The following is a 19,885-nucleotide window of genomic DNA, read 5'->3' on the forward strand; positions in this document are numbered from 1 at the left end:
AAAAAGGATATGGTTATAAATGACTAGTAAAACGGCATGAACTTTTTGAGAAAACACAGAAGTTAATTTGTGCATCTCTGAGAGGGATGGTAGAGATGCTTTTGTAACATTACGCTTTCCAAAACTAAGTGATCAGGAAATTTCATGCTTAGTCGAATCTGGCCCTGCCTGGACTATAATTCAAAAGTCTGCCTACCAAAAGACACCCTCCTTACATCTGGGCCACTAGCAGTTGGAGTGGGAGGGAAATCTACCCCTCTCAAGGAAACGCCCCCCATACAAATTGGAATTGGAAGTCACAATATGTTTTATAAGCTGCTTGTCTTTGACACTGTACCATCCAACGTATTGGGAAGAGACCTACTGAGTTACTTACAAGCCTGTGTACAGTATACACCCAATGTACACGTACATGTTGGAGAATTAGATGAAGAAATTATATGTGGATTGACAGCAATTGAATTAGAGAAAGAGATTGAAGGTAATATTCCACCTGAAATTATTTCTCAAATACCTGATATTCTCTGGGCCAAAGGAAAATATGATGTAGGCCTTCTACAAATTCCTCCAGAAAAGCAGGAGCTCAAATCCCATGCATGCCACAGAATCCACTGTCACCAGATCAACTCGCTGGTGTACGAGTACGAATAAAATAATTACTTGAAGCAGGTGTCATAAAGAAAAACAGAAAGTAGTGCATAGATGCCATTGCTTCCTGTAAAGAAAAAGGTCAAAAAGGGAGAAAAGCCAGTATATCAAATGGTACATGATTTAAGGGCCATCAATGAAATCATCGAGGAAGGCACTCCTGTTGTCCCAAATCCCAGTACTTTTGTCAATGACATACCTACAGGAACATGGGTGTACACCATAATAGAAGTGGCAAATGCTTTCTTCAGTGTCGCGTTGGATGAAGAGAGCCAAGAACTCTTTGCTTTCAGGTTTGAAGGAGCAAATTGTTATGCTCATCTGGTGCTAGAGACCAGCAACATGAAGAAAAAGATGGTGACGAAGGCAAAGATGGGACTGGCGCCAGTACTTAAGCATTAAGTTCAACTGAGAGGTGTCCAATTTGTCAGAACAGTCTTTCTGTGGAGGCTGGCTTTCCATAAGTATATTGTCACGTTTTCTGTATATCCTGCATTCTTAAATGGTGTGAAACTTTCTCATCCTGCACTGTTGACGGCAAACCCTTTCAAACCGTATATTAAATAGATACGGTTGGTGGATGCACCATGATCCATGTTGTGACAAGAACACAAAAGGAAAACTGCAGCCGCAACCTGTGTGAGTGGTGCGGTACAAAAAGGAATATATGCTTTAGAATGGATGTTATGAGTAGTATGAAGCATGAAGTATGAAGCAATCCTGCTTGAATTAGGAGAAATAGAAGTGAAAAGATGCACTACAATAAATCCTGCCAGCCTATTCATAGAGAGAGAAGAAGACCTCGAAGAGGATGGTGACCACATATGCTTAAAAGAAGAAGAAATGCAGCAAATCTCTCCAGTAAAGGATATTCCTCTTGAAAATTCTTATCTGATCCTGTTTGCAGAGGGTTCACGCCTATACAAAGATAGAGTACCCAAGAATGGCATATGCAGGGATAACATTGGAGGAAGTGATTGAGACCCAACTACTCCTTTCATCACTTTCAGCACAGGTTGTCAAAGTGGTAGCACTCACCAGAGTGAAAAGGATCAAACAGTCGACATCTAGACTGATAGCAAGTATACTCTCAAGGTAGTCCATGATTATGGACCCATAAAGAATAACAGAAGATTCACAACTGCTGCAAGAGAACCAATTCAAATCTGGAAATATGTTCAAGAACTTTTTGAAGCAGTCACCCTCCCATAGAAAGTAGCCACCCTGAAGGTCAAGGCACATACTCGAGGACAACCCATGGAAGAAAAAGGAAACTGATCATACTGCCAGAAAGACTGCTGAAACACCAATGGAAGCAAGCATGACCCTAAACACTGATTATGCAAAGGAATAAGAAGCCCAACCTTTGTGGAAAAAAAAAGAAGAAAAAAAAAGAAGCCCATAACAGATTGAAGAAAAAGAAGAGAATAAATACTCAAAGTAAAAGAACTGATTAAGAAATTGCAAGAATCTGCACCTGATTGGAATGAAATCATGGAAAGGGACAGAACAAAGAAGAACCAAGAAGGACTTTTGTGCAAGGAAAATGGAATATGTGTCCCACCTCAAACGGAGAAGATGATCATGCAACTAGCCCATGGCCCGAGTCATGTAGGTCCTAAGGCAATGGAGAGCAAGACTGGATAGCAAGACTGGATAGTTTATTTGATACTCCAGTCCAGAAACTCATGTCAAGACTTTGTTGAGGGGTGCATAATCTGTGCTAAAAATAACCCAAGAGAACAGACCAGGGAAACACAAAGACATTTGAAATACCACAAATGACATTAGAAATACCACAAATGTTCTATTATTGTGAAAATAAATTTTATGCTAAATATACAGTATCTCACAAAAGTGAGTACACCCCTCACATTGGCATCAGACATTAATGGCTGTGTGTTGAGTTATTTTGAGGGGACAGCAAATTTACACTTTTATACAAGCTGTACACTCACTACTCTACATTGTAGCAAAGTGTAATTTCTTCAGTGTTGTTACATGAAAAGATAATAAAATATTTACAAAAATGTGAAGGGTGTACTCACTTTTCTGAGATACTGTAACTTAAGGCCTTTGGGAATGTCCCCTTGTTTAGTAAGGGAAAGAGGTATACAATGTGACATTATGATAGGAAATATGGCAAACCCAGATTACACTTTGCTTAGAAATGGTAAATTTTCATGGATGCAACAGATATTTTTTTGTCCTCATAGGAAACATCGTTATAGGATTGCTTGTTTGATTTAGTTTTTTTCAGGTGTGCTAAATGTGAAATACAAGGATTACTACAATGGCAGTTATAACTGAGGAAGATGACCCCAAGAAAGAGATAGAGTTATCAAATAGTCAGATTAGCAGATTTGTATTATGCCAAGATGGGAAATGCGAATGAGTAAAGATATGTATCCATATACACCCTAAGAACAACTACTCCACATAGATAGATATATAGATCTGAAGTAGTACTGTGGACCCTCTGGTATCATGCTAGGTAGGGAAGATATGGTAGTGACCCCTCCATAGGGGTCAAGAGGAGGGAAATGAGTAGAATTATAGGGGTCTGATTTTATATATATATATATATATATACATACATATATACATATACACTTTCATAGAAAAAAGTAGTAGGTGAGATGCACACACGGTCAGTGAAACAGGTGTGCCAGCAGTCGAGTCTGTCCCAAAGACTCAATATAAAAAAGCAGAAGAGGGATTGCTGCACAAACAAAAGTTAATTTATTGATAAAATTTACATCACATCAGGTATAATTCAGGTATTCAGGTGACGTTTCGGGCTAAGCATGATATCGCCCTTCCTCATGACCACATACCTGCAATACAAATTGTAACTAACTTCACATATAAAAGCTTATAGCTCACATCTATCATTAATCAGTTAATTACATTCAGCTGGAATCAATCTCCACAAACCACCCCTTGTATCTCTCATACATAGTATTTATATCTATGGGTATATCTGAACAATAGCTAAAAAACGGGACAAAAGGACACCTTCCCTTGAAGATAGTATGCTGAATCATGTAGTTCATCCAAAAAAATACAAAGAAAACATAATCAATGAATCATCAAAATTAATTTGTATATTCACATACCATGAAAAAAACTAAACGACAAACAAAGAAATCTCATAATGTGTGGCCGTATCGGCCAATATCTGGCAGATCTGTAAACACATATAGAGACTTATACCATCATAAAAATAAATAAAGATCAAAATCTGTATTTAACCCTTTAGGATATAAAGAGTCTAAGCGATTTATCCAGTAAACTTCTCTTTTTCTCAATTCCAATTCTCTATTCCCCCCACGTCTATTAGTTGGAATACCATCGATTACCATATATCTCAATTGAGAAACCGAATGGTTCATTTCTAAAAAATGTCTAGAGAGAGGTAATTTATCATTTTTATCCCTAACAGATTATTTATGTCTAGCTATTTTGTCTCTGACTTTTTGTGTGGTTTCACCTACATAGATCAAACCACACGGAAATTTGATGATGTATATGACATATGTAGATTGACATGTGAAATGATCTTTTATAGGGATATTGTAACCTTGAGTCGGATGATTAAAGGACTTCCCCTTAATCATGCTAGAACATTGAATACATGACAAGCAAGGAAATTAACCATAATTAAGAGGTCCCAAAAAAGTAACCCGTGAAGTGGGTGCCCTATACTGATCAGATCTTACCAATCGATTGTATATGGTCCTACCCTTACGGTATGAAGGTAAAGGGGAGAAACGAAATTCAGGGACAGAAGGATAATTTTTGCTTAATATGGACCAGTGTTTTTTAATAATATTATTAACTTTATTAGAGAAGGGATGAAACTGAGAGATGAAGGGGAACCTAGGACAGGAATGTTTTTCTTTTTTTCTTTCTAAATTAGTACGTTCAAAATGTACTGTATTACCAGGATAACCCCGCTGTCGTAGTCTCGCCTCCATCTCACTCAGTCTGTCCCCCTTAAAGCTAGATTTATCAATGATCCTAGCAACTCTTTTTAACTGACTTCTTGGAATGGATTTAAATACACCTGGAGGGTGAAAACTAGAATAGTGTAGTAGTTGATTGCAGTCTGTGGGTTTGCGATAAATATCGCTAACAATCCTCCCTTCCTGAACAGATAATAAAGTATCCAGAAAAGGAACATTTTCATTTGCAACCGGCATGTTAAATTTCAGACCAGGAACCAAATAGTTAAGATATTAATTGAATATCCATAGCGATTCAATGTCGCCCACCCATATGCCAAAGGCGTCATCAATAAATCTAAAATATGCCAGACAATTATCTTAAAACAGTTTACAGTGATAAACAAATGCATTTTCGAGCATATCCATAAATGCATTGGCATATGGGGGGGTGACATTAGAACCCATCGCCGTGCCTGTCAATTGTAGATAGTATGTATCCATGAACAGAAAAAAAATTCTCTTTCAATACAAGCTGCAATAGTTTTAAAATAAATTCTATTTGAGCAGAACTATAAATTCCCGATTGTTTTAGAAGGCGTTTGCTTGCTTCCATTCCTAGCTCACGTGGAATAGCTGTATACAAATTGGCTACATCCCAGGTGACTAATACAGCCCCTGGGGGTATATTAAACTTCTCTACCTTTTCTAAAAAATCCATAGTATCACGAATATAAGAGCGGGTATTGGAGACCAGAGGAGATAAACACTTGTCTACATATTTAGCTAATGGTGTGGTAATAGAGTTTATACTAGAGACGATGGGACGTCCAGGAGGATTTTTCAAATCCTTCTGGATTTTAGGCAGTACATAAAATATGGGAGTCATAGGAAATTCTGAAACGAGAAATGTCTGTGTATTATTATCTATGATACCTGTCTGTACTGCATGTTTAACTATCTTTTTTATTTTATTAGAAACCTGTAAAGTTGGATTATTGTCCAATCGTCTATAAGTTCACACATACATACATACATATCTATATATATCTATATCTATCTATTTATATATATATATATATATATATATATCTATATATCTATATATATATATCTATATATATATATCTATATATATATATATATATATATATATATATATATATATATATATACATATATACAGGATGCTGGGACTGTGACATCATAATAGGCGGGACATCATCCGGTGATGTCCCTATATAAGTCGCCACGCGTCGGGTCCGTGCCATTGTGAGCGGAGGATGCGACGAGGCAACATCTGAAGAGAAGAACAGAAGAACAGAAGGCGGCGACGACAGCGTGACAGAAGACCGGGCCACTGCCTGTAAAAGAGCTAGAAGAAGGCGCGGTGGCCCGGCAGAAGAACCGAAGAAGGGGACAAGACCTCCAAAGTCGGAAGAAGAGGGCAGCGGCGAGGAAGAAATCCGGGCTCCTCCGCTAGTAAAAGAGCTAGAAGAAGATAGCGGAGGAGTCCGGCGAGAAGACCCCCGAAGACGGAAGACCCCCGGAGCTGTGCAATAAACTATTTTAACCCTTGTGTGTTGTGTTTTTTTGTACTTTATTTTACAGGTGAAAGGGTAGGGGTACATTGTACCCCATACTCATTCACATAGGGTGGGGGGCCGATATCCAGGGGCCCCCTTATTAAAGGGGGCTCCCGGATTCCCATAAGCCCCCCGCCCGCTGACCCTGACAACCAACGGCCAGGGTTGTTGGGAAGAGGCCCTTGTCCTCATCAACATGGGGACAAGGTGCTTTGGGGTGGGGGGGCCGCGCGGCCCCCCTTCCCCAAGGCGCCCCCCATGTTGAGGGCACGCGGCCTGGTACGGCTCAGGAGGGGGGGCGCTCGCTCGTCCCCCCCTTTCCTGCTCGGCCGGGTAGCGTGCTCGGACAAGGGTCTGATGTGGACCTGGGGGGGAAACCACACGCCGATTTTTTTTTCTGCGTTGGGGTTCCCCTTTAAGTCCATACCAGGTGGCAAGGCAAACGACGTCTCCTTCGCGGGCCCTGCCTACCTGGAGACGCGCTCGAAATGAGCGGACTTTCCTCCGCGTGTGTGGGCGAGTACGTTCATTTCAAAAGTACGGCGGACGCCGTATTAGTCCGCTGAAAAAGTGCCGTGTGTGGGCAAGTAGCCCGTTCGGAAAGTCCGGCGGACAGTCCGGCGGGATGTCCGCCAGACTAAGTCCGCCCGATAGTCCGCTACGTGTGTATGCGGCATTACGTACTGTGTGGTAGAGTCTGACTTTGTAGAAGGAGACCTCTATTACAGCCCTAGCTCCGCAGCCACTGAAGTGGGAACAGTCGACTCGAGATCGCAGTGAGGTAGGAGTGCTTGTTGTGGTGTAGGCATGGATGGATGATGAGCCACCGAACAGATCTGGATGCTGATGTCAGCGGAGGCAGGTGCAGATCAATGACCTGGAAGCTGGCAGGTACAGACTGGAGCAGAGTGAGACAAGCCGGGTCAAACACAGGTAATAAATAGTATGGATCAGTAGGCAGGAGCAAAGTGAGACAAGCCGGGTCAAAACACAGGTAGTCAGGCAGGTAGGGCTGAGGCTGAAGCGGAGTCAGAAGAACAGGCAGAGTTTGACAACAGAGTATCAGCAAGGAAGTCTGTGTAGCAGGGTTAAGGCAAGCCAAGGTCAGTGTTGGAGAGATCGGGTGAGTCAAGCAGAGCCAGGTCAAATACAGGTGATCAGAAGGCAGGTTCAGGTATACAGGAGTCACTAGTTGCAGATCAAACAGCAATGCACTTGTGCAGCTGCTATCCTTTTAAAGGCCCATTGGCGCCAAACAGCATCTAATGCGTGCATGCACGCATCCGTCACGTGCTCTCGTGCATGTGCGCACACATGTGCGTCCGATGCATGCTATTGCGGACATGCCGCTGTCTGAGTGGTACCTTTGTGCGCATGTGCGCACGCACGAACCTCCATCCTGTCACAGCAGATCCCTGACAGTGTGTAGTAGACTTCAATGGAAGCACACCAGAAATGCAAGTGTTGTGTTTGTGATGCGATTTGAGGCATTTCATGTTCCCCCCCCCCCCCCTCCTTTAAAAGTAGATGGAAAGGGGAAAAACGACCAAGGGCACGAAGTGATGGTAGCATCTTCTCTTACGATATAGAGCAGTACATCTGTGAATTCATAATCCCATCAATGAAATGCAGCTCCCTGACATCAGCAGCACTCATAAAGCCCCACACCATGTTTCACTGTAGGCACCATGCATTTTTCTTTGTACGCCTCACCTTTGCGATGCCATACAGTTTTAAAGCCATCAGTTCCAAAAACATTTATCTTGGTCTCATCACTCCAGAGTACAGAGTCTCAGTAGTCTTCTTTTTCAGCATGGGCCCTGGTAAATTCTAGGTGGGCTTTTTTGTGCAGGGGCTTAAGGAGAGGCTTCGTTCATGGACGACACCCATGCATGCCATTCCTCTGCAGTGTAGGCCATATTGTTTCAGGGGAAACAATTCAGTGTGGCTTTTTACTTATTTACATAACTGTAGTTAACTTGCATGGGGATTTTCTTTAATCTTCTCATCAGAAGACACTCCTGTCGAGGTGTCAGCTTCTTTGGACAGCCTGGACGTCTCTGTGAGATTGTTGCAGTTCCAACTTTGTTAAGTTTTTGTATCATTTTTGCTACAGTATTCTGACTGATAAGTAAAGCTTTGCTGATCTTCTTGTAGCTGTAGTGATATAGTATATATATAGTGGTGGGTAGATGATTAATTCGTTATTATAAGTACTCTTCCGCAGCAACCCAATTCTTCCAGAGAGATGCACTTTATTGACTTCCAATACAGAACAAAGTCTTGCAACAGATGACAAAATATCCAACAGAGTATATCTTACAGATCTAGAACATATTCAGATCCCCATATTCCTTAATCCTTGGTGCCTTCACACACACCACAACAAGACTGACTGAATGCCAGCTTGAATGTCCTCTCAAGTACTAGTCTGACACGGGAGGGGGTGGTTCTGCTAGGTCAACCAAATGTTTCCCATGAATACCTCCCTCCAATCTAATTACCATCAATAAATACTTTTTCTATGGTCCTACATCTTCCTTAAGTTAAAACAATGTATCCATTGAAATGTTCAATTAGCTAACAGGCCATACCTCACACACCTAGGTAGACTTGCATAAGATTAACACATCAAAGGGTCTTCAGCTGTCCCTTTGATATGTTAAAATGCAGTTGGCTTGGACAACTCAACTGAATTTCTGGTCATTATCGTACTTTAATACAATATCCTACATGAATTGGCCAACATATTACAACATATAACTGTTAACCCATCTGTTAACTTTATCATCACTGACACTAGCTTCACACTGAGTAAGCATTTTGACTATATTACTAATAATTAAAAAAAAGGAAATATTTTACTCACCGCATTAGTTACTCCTTCAGCCTCCAGTTCAGGTCTTCTGGTACACGACACAGTCCTTTTCTTGTTGTTTCCAGTCTCCAGAGAATAATTCTGGGGTTCCAAACTTCTTTAATTTTGTAGATCAGACTCTCTTATGTCACAACCAGACATTAGAGTTACAGCACAGGTCTCCATCAAACTTCTGTCCACCTCACAGGATTGTTGTCACCACCAACTTCTGTTACTAAGTCCGAAAATGCTCTTCTGGTCACTTGTCACGGCACCAATGTAGTGATATAGTATATATATAGTGGTGGGTAGATGATTAATTCGTTATTATAAGTACTCTTCCGCAGCAACCCAATTCTTCCAGAGAGATGCACTTTATTGACTTCCAATACAGAACAAAGTCTTGCAACAGATGACAAAATATCCAACAGAGTATATCTTACAGATCTAGAACATATTCAGATCCCCATATTCCTTAATCCTTGGTGCCTTCACACACACCACAACAAGACTGACTGAATGCCAGCTTGAATGTCCTCTCAAGTACTAGTCTGACACGGGAGGGGGTGGTTCTGCTAGGTCAACCAAATGTTTCCCATGAATACCTCCCTCCAATCTAATTACCATCAATAAATACTTTTTCTATGGTCCTACATCTTCCTTAAGTTAAAACAATGTATCCATTGAAATGTTCAATTAGCTAACAGGCCATACCTCACACACCTAGGTAGACTTGCATAAGATTAACACATCAAAGGGTCTTCAGCTGTCCCTTTGATATGTTAAAATGCAGTTGGCTTGGACAACTCAACTGAATTTCTGGTCATTATCGTACTTTAATACAATATCCTACATGAATTGGCCAACATATTACAACAGTAGCCTTCATCCTTCTTGTGTAAATAAATTATTTTCTTTCTCAGGCCTTGACATTTCTCTTCCATGTGGGGCCATTGCTGACAGCATGAAATGGGAAGGGGTTTTCTTTGTTAAGTAACACCCTTTTATAATCAACTGTCTGCTTGACACGTGTTTAACCACTTCAGTCCCGGACCATTTTGCTGGCCAAAGACCAGACCACTATTCGGCACCGAGTCGTTTTAACTGACAATTGCGTGGTCATGCGACATGGCTCCCAAACAAAATTGATGTCCTTTTTTTCCCACAAATAGAGCTTTCTTTTGGTGGTATTTGACCACCCCTGCGGTTTTAATTTTGTGCGCTATAAACAAAAATAGAGCGACAATTTTGAAAAAATTTTTTTTTTTTTCCTTTTGTTATAATAAATATCCCCCAAAAATATATTTAAAAAAATGTTTTCCCTCAGTTTAGGCCGATACGTATTCTACATATTTTTGGTAAAAAAAATCGCAATAATCGATTATTGATTGGTTTGTGCAAAAGTTATAGCATTTACAAAATAGGAGATAGTTTTATGGCATTTTTATTAATAGTTTTTTTTTACTAGTAATGGCGGCGATCAGCGATTTTTATTGTGACTGCGGCATTATGGCGGACACATCTGACATTTTGACACATTTTTGGGACCATTGTCATTTATACAGCAATCACTGCTATACAAATGCAGTGATTCCTGTGTAAATTACACTGGCAATGAAGGAGTTAACCAGTGGGTGGGAGTGTAGGGGTTAAGTGTTCCTAGAGGTGTGTTACTAACTGTTGGGGGCTGGGCTTTCTTTTAGTAAAAACTGATCTCTGCTCCAATCACATGGAGCAGAGATCAGCGTCACTTGTTGCTAGGCAGAACGGGGAGATACTGTTTACAACGGCATCTTCCAATTTAGCCGCCCCATGAGACGATCACGGGTATGCCCATGGCGATTGAGTCCGCGGGACCCGCGACCAGACTCACGGGTGTCCCGACCAGCACACGAGCGCGCCGCCGACGGCGCACTCGCGATGGCAGGGCAGCATTTAATATTGGACGTACCTGTATGCCAATATACCTGCCCGTGCCATTCTGCTGACGTACATCGGTGTGCGCTGGTCAGGAAGTGGTTAATGAAGAATTAGACTCACCTGTAGTTGAATTCTTGTTAATTAGGCTTTTGTCTAAAATTTAGCTTTGCTCCTAAAGCCTCATACACACGATCAGACTTTGTACAAACTTTCCCGTGGACTTTTGTACAAAGGGCGTAGTCCACAAGTTTGTATTGCATACACACGATCGGACTTTTTAGGCAACAAACAACAAATGTAGTGATGTTTCAACGTACTGACAACACTTCAAAAGAGGACGTTCAATTACTCCAGCACCACCTTTGGTCAACTTCTGTATTGTAGTCTGATCTTTTGCATTGGTTCTGCACATGCGTGTTTGTACCTTGTACAAAAGTTTTGCGTACACACGATCAGACTTTGCTCCATCGGACTTCTGTTGTCAAAAAGTTTGTCCGTTCGCACAGCCAACAAAAGTCCGATGAAACCGGAAAAAGTTTGTCCGATAGAGCATACACACGGTCGGATGTTGCTCCAAAACAGCTAATTTGCATGTTTGTTGTCAAAAAGTCTGATCGTGTGTACGGGCCTTAAGACTCCTTGGCATGTATTCATTTTTGCAACATGGTCTTAAATTAATTTGTTAAGAAAAATACATTTTTGTGTGTGCAAATTAACAAATCTTTGTAGCAATCAATGGCCCACATTTGTGGGAGTATTTTGTAGTATACTGTCCCATAGAAAATGTTTATTCTGAAATGAAAGCTAAGGTTTACTGACAAATCTGTTGGGGTGTACTCATTCATGCTGAGAATTGTATATATTTTATATATATATATATATATATATATATATATATATATATATATATATATATACACACACATATACACACTCACATATACCATACTCTTCCATGAAGGGCAGATGTGTGGAATACAAAACTAATAGTGGTTTTGTGGTCAGATTCTCCCACCTGAGCTACACCTGAGCTGTGGATCTCTGTAGCTCCTCCATAATTACCATGGGCCTCTTGGCAGATTCCCTGATTATTGCTCTCCTTGTCTGGACTATCAATTTAGGTCGACAGCCATGTCTTGGTAGGCTTGCAGTTGTGCCATACTCTTTCCATTATCGGATGATGGATTGAACAGTGCCCTATGAGATGTTGAAAGCTGGAGATATTTTTGTTTATAACCCAACCCTGCTTTAAAATTCTCCTCAACTTTATCCCTGACCTGTCTGGTGTGTTCCTTGGTCTTCATGATGCTGTTTGTTCAAACCTTTGAGAGCTTCACAAGCACAGCTTTAATTACACACAGGTAGACTCTATTTACGAATTAGGTGAGTTCTGAAGACAATTGGTTCCACTAGATATTAGGGGTATCAGAGTAAAGGGGGTTGAATACAAATGTACACCGCACATTTCAGATATTTATTAGTAAACTATACTGAAAACCGTTTATAATTTACCTTCCACTTCACAATTATGTGCCACTTTGTGTTGCTCTATCACATAAAATCCCAATAAAATACATTTACGTTTTTGATTGTAGCATGACAAAATGTGGAAAATGACAAGGGGTATGAATACTTTTTCAAGGCACTGTATATAATGTAGATATATACAGTATGTACATACATTATATATATATATATATATATATATATATATATATATATATATATATATATATATATATATATATATATATATATATATACACACACGCACACATACACGCAGTTTGATCTGCTGTAGTCCAACTCCTTGTTCCAGTTATATTTCCCTGCTTATAATGAACATCGAGTTGCAATTTCTCCATTTCTTAGTGGCATTAGAAACCATTTATAAGAGCTCATGTAGCGAAAACCCTTATTAGCGATCCTTAGTTAGTTTAACAGGGTGGTAATTTAATAGCAACAAATCACAACAAGAACCTGGCAAAGCTAAACAAATAGGACAATAAAAAGAGTAAACAAGCAAAAAATTTGCATATCCTTTGTTAAAAATGGGGTCAGCTGCTAGAGTCATGCTATGTCTGCTTTGCTTGAGTAGTCATTAAAAAGAACTACAGTGCTGTCGCATCCAGCCAGGCAGGAGGCCTTGTGTATATTGTCACATATATTTATCTTGCAGCAGACATTAACCTTTGATATGTAGGGATACAGCAGACATGAAGTGTGATGAGTACAAATTTACTGCTGCAGAATCCTTTAGTACCCAGAATGCTTAAAACTAGAAAATAGCTTTCTGAGCTGCTCACGACTGGAAAAAAATGATTTTAACATCCGCTTTGGGAGCACTAGCTGCAAATTAAAACATTATAATGCAAAAAATAACAGACTTGTTTGGCATAGATCCAGTGTTATAGCAACTGGGCATAAAATTATGGAAATCATTATAGTTCTTAAAGCCAAAGTTTACCTTTTTTTCACATTTGGGTTGATTTACTAAAGGCAAATAGACAATGCACTTTAAAGGGGGCTCCCGGATTCCGATAAGCCCCCCGCCTGCAGACCCCGACAACCAACGGCCAGGGTTGTCGGGAAGAGGCCCTTGTCCTCATCAACATGGGGACAAGGTGCTTTGGGGTGGGGGGGCTGTGTGGCCCCCCTTCCCCAAGGCACCCCCCATGTTGAGGGCACGCGGCCTGGCACGGCCCCCCACCCTATGTGAATGAGTATGGGGTACAATGTACCCCTACCCATTCACCTTTAAAAAAAAAAGTAAAAAAAAACATAACACACAAGTGTTAAAATAGTTTATTGCACAGCTCCGGGGGTCTTCCGTATTCGGGGGTGTTCTCGCCGGACTCCTCCGCTATCTTCTGCTAGCTCTTTTACTAGCGGAGGAGCCCAGGTTTCTTCTTCACCGCCGCCCTCTTCTTCTGACTTCAGGGGTCTTGTCCCCCTCTTCGGGGGTCCTGTCCCCCTCTTCGGTTCTTCTTGCCGGGTCTTCTGCCACCGTCTTCTGTTCTTCTGTTCTCTTCTTTTCTTCTCTTCAGATGTTGCCTCTTCGCTGCCTCTGCTCACAATGGCAGGGACACGGCGCACGGCGACTTATATAGGGACATCACCGGATGATGTCCCCGCCCATTATGATGTCACAGTCCCAGAGGATGCCACAGTCTCCACCCTCTTTCCTGGCCGGCCGGGTAGCGTGCTCGGACAAGGGTCTGGTGTGGACCTAGGGGGGGACCCCACGCCGATTTTTCAGCGTAGGGGTTCCCCTTTAAGTCCATACCAGGTAGGAAGGAGGCGTCGCTGGCCCCGGCTACCTGGAGACGCGCTCAAAATGAGCGGACTTTTCTCTGCACGGGAAAAGTCCGCTCATTTCAAAAGTACGGCGGACTGGCACACACACGGCCATACTGTCTGCCGAAAAGCGAGTCCGGCGGACAGATTGGAGTGCATAAATACTTTCTTAGTCCGCCGTACTTTTGGGTAAAAAAAGTCCTCCGGAGGCTACACACGGGAGGACTTGAGTTTGCCGGACTTTTCCACCGGATTGTTTGATCGTGTGTACGCGGCATAAGTCTAAGCAAAAAAACCTTGCACAGGCCCTGCTGGGAAATTGTACACATATTTGAGGTTCTACAGCATATATCTGTAGATACCCACACATAGAGTACGTCACACTGAAAAGAGTCCCTTATATTGGTTACATGGCATTTCTGTGTTGATTTTATAAAAGTTTAAGATTAGAAAATAAAAACCATCTTTAAGGCCTGGGTGCAGATCAAATGCACCTGTAAGTGAATTTTGAATTACCTGGAAGCATCTCAAACTGATGGGATTGCAGGACACAACTCAACCTCCCAACAACAATCCCCAAATACTGTCAAGAAAGAAAACCATTAGGCAAAAGTGGCAAGAAATGGCCGCGGCATATTATTGGTGATAACATAACAAACATCATTATTAACCATTAATCCATTCAACAGGATAAAATACACAGGTTACTTTAAACTTTTGGCCCAGTTGTAGGAACTTGAGCCATAACCCCACCAAGAACCCACCAACAAACCCTGCAAACAAGGTTGGCCTAACCCACAGCAGCAGCCATTTTGATGCTCGATTGCAAACCCAGATTAAATATATATAGGCCACCTTCCAGATAGATGTGCCTATAAGACAAACCACCTAAGGACAGCATGTACTTCTCCAAGACCCTGTTGACTCACTTCCTCAATTTCTCAAAAGCCCGCTTCTGAGGAGAAGACCAACAGGAAGCCTCAATATAATCTCTGAGAAAACTATGGTTGTACATGGAGGATATAATCAAACCACTGAAGGTCACTTTTAATTATAGCTAACAGGTCAAGCGTTTTAACCTTACCCAGGTCATTACCCCCAAAGTGAACTACCAAAATGGAGGGTATGGACCACACTTGGAACAATTAAGACAAATGCCAGTACAGCTGAAACCAGCGCATGTCTCTCACTCCCTTCCCATAGTGAAGGCTTCTGGTGACAATGACAATTACCGCCTCTTTCACGCTGAACTGCTCACTTTCCAGACCAATAAACATAGGACATAAACATAGTGTTCTGTTATACAGACACATAGTTGCATACCTCAAATGAGTCAAAGAGAAAGGTTAGAATGCACATACAACTGAAAACATTTAGACTTCCATCTACCCAAATCCTTAATACCTGATCTGGAGGCCTCTGATGCTAGGCCTAAACGAAACGAATGGGAAGAAAAATGGAAACGCTCATGACCTAGATGAGCAAGGCACTGTCAAATTGGAACTTTGTTAAGGGGAACAAATTCAAATGCACTAAGAAGGGGCTCATGCACTGTGGACGTACAGCCAAAAATTGCCTAACTAGGCTCACTAGGCAGACAGAGGGGTCTGATCTGGCAGTCAATAACACTCAATGACACCCAAGTGGTCTTTGACTAGCATAGATATTACTGAATAAAAAAATCGCTGGTCAAAACATGTTCAAATAAATGCCAGAAGAACCTTGACTGGAAAATGAAACCAGCTTGGATATCCGCAAGGCCCCAAAAATATCAAAGAAAATGCTGTAGAAAACAGCAGGGCCTCATAACAAGACAAACACACCACCAAAGTGGCAGCAAAAAGATTGGCTAGATGCTTTAAAGAAATAGGCCGTCTATCATATGGTGAGAACTTTGTCTTATGATATACCTCCAAGGCCTGCTTATCTGCTAACCGACCAGCTGCCATTGTTATACGGTGGCAGGCTGACTCCAATGCGCAAATCGCCATAGCTGTATGGTGGCCGCTTTAAGGGCTATAGGGGCTGCAACGCTGGAGCCAAAGCACATGACTGATGGCAGCAATGACCGCCGGCAACCTGTGATCGATCCTCAGAGAGCCAGAATCTGTTAATGTAAATAGACAGATCCCCATTCTGTCAGGGAAGTAGAGAGAGATCTATGTCAAGTGTCAAAAGTGTCCGATCAGTCAGCCCCAATGTGGCAGCTCTGCTATAAATCGCTGATCACCCCCATTACTAGTAAAAAGAACATTTATAATAAAAATGCCATAAATAGATCCCCTATCTTGTAGACTCTAACTTTTGCACAAACCAATCAATATACACTTATTGCGATTTTTTTACCAAAAATGTGTAGAAGAATAAATTTTTTTTAAGAAAAGGAACGTTTATAGAGTATGCAAAATACATAGGATGACAGTAACACATCTGGGGTGCAACATGCACCAAATATACGGAGAAAACAGCTGTTAACAATAGCACAGGCTGAAAAAAAGGGGGGTTCTTTGTTTACAGGTTGAACAGTACATAAAAAACAAGGGGCAATGCGGTGTGTTCAGAAATGGGGGGGGGGAGAGGACCTCAGAGGTTGGGAGTCATAGGCCAAGCCACAGTACAGATTGCGCAAGGTAGTCCGTAGGGGGGGAGCATGAAGCCATTATCTTGGGGGCGAGGGTCCCATCTTCAACCACGGAGACAACGAGACTCGTCGGGCCGAACCTGAGTAGGTGTAAGGAGGTGTACTGACTACAGGCTACACTAGGCGGTACATGTATCTGAATCCCCCATCCATTTATCCCATATCTTGGTAAACTTGCCCGGGCAGCCTCTATGCATATACAGCAATTTTTTATAGGGGAGAGTGGCATTGACAGCCGCCTTCCATTGCCAGGCAGTGGGGGGTACTGAGCTCAACCAGGTGCGGGCTATCTGCAGTCTGGCGAGGTATAGGGTCTCCTGTAGGAAAACAGTCGGAATCCTAGCCTCCTCGGATACGAGGAGAATCCCCAGCAAACACTGGCGGGGGCATAGCGTCAGTGGGGAGCCCATTTGGTCGTGGAGAAAGTCAACAACCTGCTTCCAGTAAACCTGCAGCTCAGGACAGGACCAAAGGAGATGATAGAACGTGGCCTGGGGATCACCACATTTAGGACACGTCGGATCATAGCCAGGTCTAAATTTGGACAATCGCCCAGGGGTTAGGTATGACCTATGCAGCATGTAAAGGTGTGTAAGCCTGTCAGAGAGTTTAGGGGAAACCAATTTAGGGGTGTCAAGTGCAGTTTCCCAGTCCGTGTCTTCGATAACCCCCAAGTCAGCCTCCCATCTAGCCTTAAGTCGGTAGGCACGGGCGGTCGCCCCAGGCGTGAGTAGGTTGTTGTAGAAAAAAGAAATCAGTTTCTTAGGGTCGTCACCTAACACGGCTGTTGCTATCGGAAGTGTCTCGAGCCTGGGGATAGGGGAGCCGAATTGGGAGCTAAGGGCATGGCGGAGCTGAAGGTATCTAAAAAACATTCTATTAGGGAGGTTGAAGTCATCTTTGAGGGCCTGGAAGGGTCTGACAGCTCCATTGGTAGTAACCTGGGACAGAAAGATAACGCCCCCGGCCAGCCACACAGAGAGCGGTCGGGGACCGTAGATAGCTCGGGGAGTAGGGGATTATCCCAAAGGGGGGTGTGGGAGTGAAACCTGGGGGCCCCAGTAATGGACGTAGCCTGCTGCCAAAGCAAACAATGATGAGACAGCATGTCTCTCCCCGGGACGGAGGGTCCCCTGGAGCCCCGCAAAAGGAGACGGAGTGGGTGTACGACCAGAGTGGAGTGAGAGGAGCATACCAAGATGGCGTAGCGATCTCTGTCAATCTGATTGAAATAGTAGTAATGGGACAGTTGGGAGGCCAGGTAATAATAGTACAGGTCTGGTAGGGCGGTGCCCCCTAGGTGGGTAGGACATTTCAGAACACTCCATGAGAGCTTGTGTCGAGACGAACCCCAAATAAACGTGTTTAAGAGGGCCTCCAGGGATTTGAAGGTTCTTAGAGGGATGCGCAGGGGAGCGTGCCAAAACACATAGAGCAGCTTGGGGAGGAGGATCATTTTAACCAAGTTTACACGGCCCATCACCCCAAGGGGGAGACGGGACCAAATCTGGTTTTTTTGTTTAAGCAGGGTGAATAAGGGTTCCACATTTAAAAGGGTGTAGTCAGTCAGTAATCGTGAACACTGCACTCCCAAATATTTCAACTGACTCGCCCTGACCAAGAGCATTGCCGCCTGATCAATGGACGGGGCACCCAAGTCTAGGGGGAGGATCTGGGACTTGGACCAGTTAATACGTAGTCCAGAGTATTCCCCAAACTGCTCTATCAGTCGCAGGGCCGTTTGCAAAGAGGAACCTGAGTCTTCAAGATATAATAACATATCATCGGCGTATAAGCTGAGGGTTTCCGTTAAAGGGCCCGAACGCAGGCCCTTAATCTGCGGGTGAGCACGAATGGCAATGGCCAACGGCTCAACCGCCAGGGCATACAGGAGGGGGGATAATGGGCAACCCTGGCGAGTACCCCGAGACAGAGGAAAGGAATCCGAGATCCTGCCATTAACCTGGATCCGGGCAGTGGGAGCGCTATATAAAAGCTAAATCCACTTGATGAAGTTAGGGCCAAAGCCAAAATTAGTCAGGCATTCCCATAAATAACTCCATTCAACGGAGTCAAACGCCTTCGCGGCATCTAGACTCACCACTACCCGGGAGCCGGTATTATCATGAGTAGCCTGCAGATTCATAAAGAGTCTGCGGAGATTAAAGGCAGTGTTTTTGTTAGGCATGAACCCCGTTTGATCTGGATGTATTAGGCTGAGGACAACTTTATTGAGCCGCAGGGCCAAAATTTTAGCCAGGATTTTTACGTCTAGCTGCAGGAGAGAAATTAGGCGGTATGACTCTGGGTAGCAGGGATCCTTACCGGGCTTGGGTATAAGGACAATAAGGGCCTCGCCCATGGAGGCAGGAAGGGACATTGTATCAAACATATGGGTGTATAATGCGTGCAGTTCTGGGACTAGCGTGTCCTGAAAATGGGTATAGAATTCCAGGGGCAGCCCGTCCGAGCCAGGCGCCTTGGAGGATGGGAGGGAGGCAAGTGCCTCGGCAATGCAGTCAGGGGAGATGGGGGCTTCCAGGAGGGATCGCTGCTCTGGGCTGATAGAGGGGAAATCAAAGGTGTGGAGAAATTGGGTGAGGTCAGTGTGCGAGTGACGCGTTGTGGAGGTGTATAGGGTGGAGTAGAACATTCTAAACTCTTGTAAAACCAGGTCAGGGTCAGAGATCATGTCGTCGGTGGCGCTACGGAGCTGAACCACCACCGGGGGGCTGTGGTCCAGCCGGGCCATATAGGCTAACAGTTTGCCCGCCCGCTCGCCGTGTTCAAACACACGCTGTCTACTAAAGAAAAGTCCTTGCTTCGCTTTCTCATAATGAAGGTGATCGGTCAGTCGGGACTGGAGGCGGAGCTGGGTGGCATGTTCCAGAGAATGATCCGTCACAAACTGTTGCTCAAGGGACTGCAGGCGCTCCTCAGCCTGTGTCAATGCCTGTCTAGAATTAGCCTTGTACCTGTTAATACGGGT

Source organism: Lithobates pipiens, unplaced genomic scaffold (genome assembly GCF_037356315.1).
Source record: "Lithobates pipiens isolate NorthernLeopardFrog02 unplaced genomic scaffold, aLitPip1_a1.2 Scaffold_22, whole genome shotgun sequence".
In the NCBI taxonomy this organism is placed as follows: Eukaryota; Metazoa; Chordata; class Amphibia; order Anura; family Ranidae; genus Lithobates; species Lithobates pipiens.